Source organism: Diceros bicornis, chromosome 5, assembly GCF_020826845.1.
Source record: "Diceros bicornis minor isolate mBicDic1 chromosome 5, mDicBic1.mat.cur, whole genome shotgun sequence".
Lineage (NCBI taxonomy): Eukaryota > Metazoa > Chordata > Mammalia > Perissodactyla > Rhinocerotidae > Diceros > Diceros bicornis.
This window is the reverse complement of record NC_080744.1, coordinates 58,378,498-58,388,363: the sequence shown is the minus strand read 5'-3', so window position 1 is coordinate 58,388,363 and position 9,866 is coordinate 58,378,498.

The window sequence follows — 9,866 nt, the reverse complement described above, 5'->3', positions numbered from 1 at the left end:
TCATGGCTGTACTCAATTCAATAGCATTGGTGTTGAAGGCCTACTGTGTATCAACTTTTGGCCTGAAAGGATGAGTAAGCTTCTGATAAGAGAAGAAGAAAGAAGGTATGAGTTAGTGTTCTGATTGCTTGTCCTTATGCCTTCTCATGGCTGGACTTGGGAAAGTTACCAAATAAATGGAAGAGTGAAACTTCTTGAATTTATTGTTTGTTTGTGGTGTGATGAATTAGTAGTTTTACCATTTTCCCCTCCTTTAGCCATTGTGACCCTGGTTCTGGGTCAGAGACCCAGAGAGCCAGTGGCCATCTGTTGGGTTTGGAAGAGGTATTCAAGGTCAGGCATAGCGGACAGATCCGACTTGGGCTGAGTCCTTTGGATCTGTGTGTGCGCGTGTGCAAGCGTGAGTGTGCGTGTGTATCACCGGATGTGTCTTCTGTGTGTGTCTGTCTTTTTTTCTGTGTGTGTGCATCTGACTGGGTGTCTGGGTGTGTACACCTGTCTCTTTGTGGGTGTATCTTGGTGGTGGGTATTGTCCCAAAGGATTCATGGGGAAAGTGCCTCTGGGCCCAGGCTTTGCAGCATCTGTTCTAACACTGTCAGACCTCTGAGGCTGGTCTATTTGACATTCTAGGGGACGGGATTGAGGACAGCCACATCTGCTGAGTCATAAGGATGTGGGTTCTATGTATTCACAGTTGGACATATCTCCTTTCACACACAGGGAGGGGAAATTTCAGACAGGCTGGCTGACCCTGCATTCTTTCAGAAGGTCATGACCTCAGCCAGCCCCAGGAAGGAGCGGAAACGAGAGTGCTCATGAGACCTAGAGTTTGGCAGAAGGGAGCTGAGACCCCAGTGTTCCCTAGCTGGTCCCCTGTGTCATGGCTTTCTCAGGCTGTTCCAATAACCAAGCTGCTGGCTTTGAAACTGACTGATTGGCACTCCTTGGTGTGGAAGGAAGCCAGGGCGGATTGTCTTGAATGGTATTAACTGCAGATCGCGCCAAACTCTTACAATCAGCGCTGACCCAGGAAGGCCCCACCAAGCCATGAGTCCAGACTCAGGAAAATCCTTCTCTTGCCTCTCCAAACCAACCAACCAACAAATAAACAAAAAACACCGCAATGGTAAGCTTAGCCACAATGCAATCAAGTGAGTGTTTCAAGCTTGTCTGATTTAAACAGTAGAATTTCCCCCAGGGATGGCAGGGGCAGGAAGCCTCAGCCACAGGCTTCCTGATTGGAGTGGGTTGCATAGGTTTTTTCCCAAGAGCAGATGGGGAAGGGCAGGAGGGCATTGCCCAGTGGTGTGTACCTGGTAGGGCACCATGGATGAGGAAAGGATTTGAACAGGGCATAGGAAGTAAACACACACATTCTGAGCATTTGCAGGTGCCTGGCGTGGGCTAGGCATTGTTCCCAAGGAGCCCAGGCTGGGGGGAACCTGTAGATATTCAGCTTACTCATAGATAAGCTGCTTCCTTTAACCCGTGAGGCTGGAGGCATAGGTGTGGATGTGGTGAGTGAAGGGTTGTGGGTGCATCAAGAAGGGGTTGGTCCTTCTAAGGAGGTAGGCTTACCAGAGTAGGGGGGCCTCACCACTGGTCACTTCTCCTATTCAGACAATGAAAGCCACTGACAAAAACTCATGCTCACCTGCCATCACTTGCTTCTGGAAGTCCAGCCAGCCTGTGGGGCCTTATGGGTCTGGAATGCAAGGCAGTGGGTTTGGTGGGGGTCAGGATCTCCTGGGGAGAGAGGGGCCTGAGAAGGAGGTTGAGGTGGTCAGTATCTGTCTACCAGGGACTTCAGCTACTTTGTAGATGCTCATCCAACCCCACTGAAGATGCCCAGAGGTGACAGGGAGCTCATGATCTCCTGGCAGGACCCTCAAGAGCTGGTGTCAAACTGTTCACGTTGTTACAAGTTCTTTCTCAGATTGGGCTCAAATCTGCCTCCCCGAAGGTTCCCTCCTCCACTGTCCTGGTTCTGTCTTCTGGGGTCGCATCCATTTAACAAATACGTAGACAAAGATGAAAAAGACAATCCACGTCCTCAAGGGATCCACCAACCAGGGACAAGGACAGCTATTACACAGGGCTGGATGAAATAGGAGCTAAGCCGTGAGCTGAGGGAGTCCTTCATCCTGACTGATGATGTCCCAGGGGGGCATCCAGAGGAGGTGGCGTTTGAGATGGGCTTAAAGGATAAGAGGATTTGTGTATGTGGAGGGGACTGTGGAGTCCAGGCCAGGAACAGCTGGAGCAAAGCCACAGAGGCAGGAGAGAGCAGAGCATCTCCTGAAGATGTGGAGTAGCTGGCAGGGTGGGGGCCTGGTGAGGAGGGGAGCTGTGGGGGTTGGATCCCAGAGGGGCTTGAACCCAGGCCTGGGCCTTTATTCAGTGAGCCGTGGGGAGGTCCAGCGTTTCATGAGACTTTATCAGAGCTGTAGTTTACATCAGTGACTCTCAAAGTGTGGCCAGCACTTTTCAAAATCATTAGAAATGCAGATTCTCAAGGCCCCTCACCCCCGCTCCCCCCCACAGACCTCCTGAATCAGAAACTCCGGGGGGGTGGGACCTAACTATCTGCTTTAACAAGCCCTGCAGGTGATTCTGATGCACTGCTTTAGAAAAACAACCCTGAGCGCTGAGGGAGAGAGAGATGAGGTGGGAGGGTTGGAGGAGGGAGAGCAGTTAGGGGCTGTTAGAATCACCTGAATGAGGCAGGCAGCAGGCCTGACGTGGGAAGGGGGCAGGAGGAGTTAGACAAATTTGGGTCCCAGTGCCAGCGCCTCACCTTCTAGCTTTGCGAACCTGGGCATGGGACTTGCCTTTCCCGGGCCTCAGTTTCTGCGTCTTCAAAAAGGAGCCGCCACTGGAAGACGGTAGGAGATATCACCAACAACCGTCCCTGCTTGCCCAGGACCGAGGGGTTTCATGGGACGCGGGACTTTCAGTGTTAACACCAGGAGTGTCCAGGGCAAACCAGGACGGTTGGTCACCGTCTTCCCTGTACGGTGCCCAGAGAGAAGCACTGCTCAGGATATTTATGGAGGAATGGGTGGAGCGTGAGGCTGCTGAGGGGCCCGAAGCCCATTCTCGAGCACTTTGGTGACAGCTAATGTTGCCACCCGTTTCTGGCACCCATTGGGCCTGGCAGGGGCCCCTCCCACACGCCTCTGCCCTGGTCTGGCTCTGGAGACCAGACCAGAGAGGGAGATGGGGCCCAGGCCAGTGGCAAGTGCGCAAGTTTGGCTCCCCACAGCCACATTGCTGGCCCGGTGCCTGGGTCACATGAAATACAATATGGCTGCTGCCTCTCAGACCCTGCTGATGGTGCTGGAGCCTCAAAATACTCAGTGCCCTGGCCTGGGCGCCTGGCTGACTCTTCTGGCCAGGAGTCACGGGAGTGGCTGTGATGTCTGTTACCCTACTACTCTGGTCTCAACTGGATTCTCACCACTTTAGCCAGGGGCCTCTGCAGCGGGGTGGCAGGGCCCTGTGGCCTCTCCCCTTTCCTACAGGTTGCGTTTTTTAAAAGAGACCTGAGGTATAAATACCAGATAGAAAGGTTACCCATGGAAGCTTTCTCAGAAAAGTAACTTCTTTCTGAAGACCCCATGGGACCTCTCCATATGTCTTGCTGGTCCATGGATCAAGGGACCAATGATGGAGATGGGGATGGATAAGGGTGACTTGTTTAGGCGTGACACCCAGGGCCTTAGAGCCTGGGGCAGAGTCAGCTTCCTCCAAAACCAGTAGGAGAAACTGAGGGCATTGCCAAGAGCAGGGGAACAGACAGTGGGAGAAACCTAATGTCTCCCTCATTCTCTTCCCCTTTCCTGCTGGGCGGTGCTCTTTACCTCGTTCTGCTGCTGGGATGCCCTCCACTTGCTCAGAGTTGCCTCATGAGCAAACTCTCTGGGGTTCAAAAGAGGATCCCCACTCCCAACATGCACCCACATCTGTCCAGGAGCCAGGCCTGCTGCAGCCTCCAAAATCTGCAGGCCCCGCCCATATCGACCCCACTTCCCCTGAAAGAAGCTTCCAACTCAGGCAGGAGGTGCTAGCCTCAGGTGTGCAAACACTGGATTTGAAGTCAGGCCAGGCCTCTGGGTTTGAATCCCAGTTCTGGCACCTTCTTTTAACAAGGAACCAAGCCTCAGTTTTCCCTCTTGTAAAATGGGGAGACAATACGTTCCTTGCAGGGCTGCAGTGAGGATTAAATGGAATGAACTCATGCATGTAAGCTAATATACTAAGTGCCCAGTATATCGCACTCAGAAAGTGGTTGCTGCTGCAACAACCATGCTTCTTATTGACGTCATACAGGAAAAGAATAAGAATAAATACATCAGTGAGGAAACTGGAGCAAAAGGGAGAGGAGGAAAGAGACTCCTTGCAGTATTTCTGCCCCTGGCAACCACTCTGGTGACTGCAAAGCATGTGGTTGGCAGGTGCCTTAACGTGAATAAGGGGCCAGGCAACCTTGGCCTCTCCACACTGCGGGCTGTGGGTGTGGCCCCCGTAACCTGCACGCTCTGCAAGCTGGGGTTAGTTAGGAAGCCTCACTGCCCAGCCACGAGGCACATTTTGCTTTCCACACGTCTGGCTCCACCAACCAGAGCCCCACACCCCTCCCCTGACCACCACCAAGTGCAAAGCTGTCCTGCTGCAGCAGCTGCTCTCTTCCTGCCTGTCTGCCAGGGCCAGTTTGGATAGGAGAAGCAATGAGAATAGTGGTCCCACTTGTCCTGTGCCTGCCATGTGCCACGTGATGGGCATATATTATCTTGAGTCTTCACAACAATCCCGAGAAAGAGCTATTGTCTCCGTTTTACAGAGGAGGAAAACCGAGGCTCAGAGCAGTGAATGACTTTTCTAAGACCACAATGCTAGGAAATTAATGGGAGAGTTCGCATTCAAATCCAGTTCTATCTGGTTCTAAAGCCCAAGTACAATGGAGAGAAGAAGACTTGAGGTCTAGATCAGGGTCATCCATTGCCACGGGGTACTGGGGCAAGCATCTCCTCTTGTTGGTCCTCAGTTTCCCCACCTGTGAATCAGGTGATGGCTAAGGTCAGGATTCTGTTCTCCTGGCGTCTCGTTTCCTGGATGTCCTCTGCTGTCATGGGTACAGAGCACAGCCGGGGCAGAATTGTGACACAGGTGACCTCAGTATTTCCCAATTTCCTCTGGCCAGACTGGTGTCTTCCTGCCCCAGACAGCTCTGAACCCTGTAGTCACCCCTCCCAGGCTGCTTTGCCCTGTCCTCTGAGCATTCTTGCCCATAGCCTCAAACAAAAATTTTTCAGTCTAGTGTCTCATCTCCCTTGGGTTCTGCCACCTTTGAGAAAACCTAGGAGGGAAGCTAAGATGCTAATCTGAATGAAAGGGTGAGGGGCTAATGGGATCCTTAGTTGCATTTTATCAGGAACTTCTAGAAACAGTGTCCTAACCCAAATAAGCAAGTGGCCAACTTAGTTACTTCTTCAGTGTCTCTCTAAGTCCCCTAACCCCCTGCACATGCATTGTGGTTTTTGCCCTATCTGGCTCACTCCCTGGCCTCCGGGGGTGGGGGGAAAATTGCGGCAGAGGTAGAGGAGGGGGTCCCTGCCCACCTCAGCCAAGCCTAGAATTTATTCCTTGGTGGCTAAAGAAGAAATAAGAATGTGGAAGGAAGGAGGGAGAGCGTTTAGAAATACCAGAAGCATACAGATTTCTTTTTCCTCAGTCTTTCCAGTGCTGAGCCCTCGCAGCACTGTGGCCACAGAAAGCTCTCAGGAGCCAGGCTACTCTCTTTGGGGCAGGGGAGTAAAGTTACCAAGAAGTAACAAAAGGGAAGAGAATTAACATTTATCAAGTTCCTGCTATGAGCAGGCATTGTTCTAGATTTGTGTGCAGACTTTGTCTGACTTATACCTATACCCATTTGGCGATGAAAAAACTGAGGACCTGAGAGGTTAAGCCATATGGGATAACAAGGCTAGTAGATGGTGGAGCCAGGGTTTAAACCCAGGTCTATCTTTGAGGTCCACGTGCTGTGTGCTCCTGCAGGTTGCTGCTGGGTGGCTCCTTGAGACACAGAGGCTGTGGAACTCTAGGACCTGTGCCTCGTTCCAATCAGGACCCAGACAAGCAGCCCTGGATGCTGACTGTGTGCCCTGGAGCCACCCTCACTCAGCCTGGGAGCACAGTGCCGTGTTAACCTCTGTCCTCGTCTGTATCTGCCAGGCATTCTCTCAAATTTTTCCTAGGGATGCTTGGAATCTTGTCTGACTAAGGCCACCAGGTGGCGCAGCATAGGCCATGGGACCTTACTCCTGGATCTAAGGCTCAGCCGGTTCTTAGGGATCTTTGCTGACAGGCCAGGATTCCCCTAGGAGGTTCGTGGGGAACTCTAAAAAACAGAACCCTGAGAGTCTGGTTTGGTATTCTGAATGGGGTTCTGGGAATCTGCCATTATTTTAAAATTGTGTTTTTTAATTTTCTGAATCAGTGAAGTAGCATTCACATGGTTCAAAAATTTTAAAGTGTGAAGATATATACAGAAAAACGTCCCTCCACTCCCCAGCAGGTATTCACTGTTATTAGTTACTTGTGAATCCTTCTAGAGATTATACATATGTATATAATGTATAATATTATATATATTATATATGTATATTATAATCTTTATGAAGAGTATAGGAGTACATATATAATAATATATAAGGATATATATATATTCTTTCCCCTTCTTTACACAAATAGTTACATATCTTTTTACTAATTTATTTTTATTTTGTCATATTCAATTTCAGAATTTTATGTCTAATCATAAATTTTGTAAGAAGGAAAAGATAGGGCTGGCCCCGTGGCTTAGCAGTTAAGTGCGCGCACTCCGCTACTGGCGGCCCGAGTTCGGATCCTGGGTGCGCACCGACGCACCGCTTCTCCGGCCATGCTGAGGCTGCGTCCCACATACAGCAATTAGAAGGATGTGCAACTATGACATACAACTATCTACTGGGGCTTTGGGGGAAAAAAAAAAGGAGGAGGATTGGCAATAGATGTTAGCTCAGGGCTGATCTTCCTCAAAAAAAAAAAAAAGAAGGAAAAGATATATTGCAATCTTCCATTAAATAAGACTATTGCTATTTAAAGCAATAAAGTGACTGATCTGAGCCATATTTTATTTGATCACATAGAGATAAGATATGAAATGTTTGCATTCAACAAAAGAAGCAGAATGAATAGATTTTAATCAAGGTGACAAAATAAGATAGTCTTTTGCTGTCTAGCAAAACATAGGTTATCACAAGTAAAAATATTTACAAGCAATAGCTATTGACTGGTAGGGATATGAATATCCCAGCCATGATCCTTACTACAAAAATTCACTTGATTTTTGATCGGCCAATCTCAAATTGTGGTTTTAGGACTGTTTCATGGTCTGGGTCACTTGGTTTGTGAGCCTTACTTATTTTGTCTTTCTTCAATGTTAAACCCTTGCATGGCATCCTTGATTTGTGCTTGCACAAGGCTGTCCAAAAGCTTCCAGTCATTATACTGTTCCGACTCAATTTGCAAGTGATTTGCTCATTTGACTTAACGGAAGCCAAAATAACATGACGCTTCTGATGGCTGTGTCGGATTCTTTCCAGGTGTCCCTCAGCCTCTTGGCTTTTGGGAGGTTCGGCTCTCATAATCACCACTTGGGAGTTGGCCCTTAACCTCCCACTGTATGATGATGCCAAACCACTGGCTGTACATTTTCAAGTACCCTCAGGATGGGGCGGCACTCACCAGGTTCCCCAACCATGGCGACCTGTGGGACCTGCTTCCGGGATACGGAGGTCTGGTTGCCTCTTGGGGTGAGAGAGTTGCATATTATAAACACTGTTCTGCACCTTGCTTTATTCACATAACAATATAGAGATTTTTTTCCATATCAGTTCATAAAAAGTTTCCTTATTCTTTGTTACAGCTGTATAAATAGCCCATTATGTGGATGAAACACATTTTTACCAGTTCCCTAATGATGAATATTTAGGTTGTTTCCTTTGCTATTAAAAACAAGGCTACAATGAATAACCTTGTACTTATGTCATTTCACACATGTGTAATACCTGAGGGTGAATTCCTAGAGGTAGAATTGCTAGATCAGATGGTATGTGCATTTTTAATATTTACAAATATACAAAATTGCCCTTGATAAGGCTCATACCAATTTATACTTCTACCAGGAAAGTATGAGAGTACTTGTTCCTCATCAGCTTCACCAGTACAACTTTAGGATTTTTGCTAATCTGATAATGTGAAAAATTGGTATCTCAGCATTTCTTTTATTATGAGAGAATTTGTGGGAATTTTTTCATATTTTTAAGATCTATTTATATTTCCTTTTCTGTGGTTTATCTGGGGAATCTCGTTTATAAAATAGTTCTCACTTATAGCCTTAGGCAAGACACAAAAACACAAAACCTTAAAGGAAAAGATGGATATATTTAACTCCATTCAAATTACAAACTTCTATATAATAAACAATATCGTAAAAAATGTTAAAAGGCATGAGAAAAAAAATATTTGCAAAAATATTCCCAATATAACTTGAAAGATGAACTTTCAAAGGAAGGGAAAAGGCCAGAGTTCTGACTGCCCACCATCCCTTACCATCCTTAGAGCTTGCAAGGAAGGTGCTTATACCACATGACTGCTCAAAAAAGCCCACTGAAGCAGGTGTTATCATTTCACAGATGAAGACTCTAGGCTCAGAGAGCTTACGTGATCTGCCACGGTTACACAGCTGGGGAGAGGAGATAAGGTGTGTTTCCACTGCAAACAGCTACATAGAGACCTGAGCTCCTGCTCTGGCTTGGCCACTACTCCTAGGCAACCTCAGGCAGGTCTCTCCTCTCTCCACCTCAGTCTTCTTATCAATAAAATGGCTGGATTTTTAAGGTCTTTGCTAGCTCTAGACTTCTGTGTGTGGTAGGGCTGGTGGAGGAGGGTAGGAGTGAAGTGTGGGGTGGGATTTGCGGGGATGTGCTGTGGAGATGTGTCCACGATGTATAGGTGTGCATGTGGTGTATGTACAGTGAGGACATTTCTGCAGACTCTGAGCCCCTTCCAGGGACTTCATGGGCTCTTGCAACAAGGTGCTTCCATCCAGACTGCCTCTGATTCTTGTCAGCAGGACAGGCCTCTGAGCAGTGGGGGGGCATGGAGGCACCACCCACTTCTGTCTGTAGGGCCCTCTTACCGTGCCTCTGTCCCATTTTCCAGAGTTAATTGTACTCAAGTTCTTCCTCAGGCTCTTCGTTCCTGAGTTTGAAGGAAAGGGAATGCAATAAACTCACCCCTTTGAGAGAGGTGCATTCTAACGAGGCCCTGTGAGGAGAGGGCAAAGCTTAACCCTGAAGGAAGGCAGCCATTACAGCTGCGCATGAGGCTGATGTTCTCATAGATACTCAGGTATGGGCTCATATCCCATAGATACTGACGTGGAGGGCTGGAGTCACCTTTTCACCCAGTCAGCCCTGAGGACAGTCTGGACAACTGACCTTAGCACAGACTGGAGGTCAGTGAATTTTGATGGGACCCATGAGATCCAGCCACATAGCCTGCTGGGCAGATGTCTCCAAGGCCAGGCTGGGGCAGAGGTGGGACTAGGGAGAATGCCAGCCCCACCCCCACTGTCCTCACAGAGCACTACAAAAGGGGCCTCATACCCAGGATGGGCACATAACTTGACTAACAGCCGACCAACATTCTCTTTGAGAGAGAGAGAGAGAGAGAGAGAGAGAGAGAGAGAGAGAGAGAAAGACAGAGAAAGGAAGGGAGTAAGGGAGGGAGAGAGAAAAGCACTGGATAAAAAAACTTT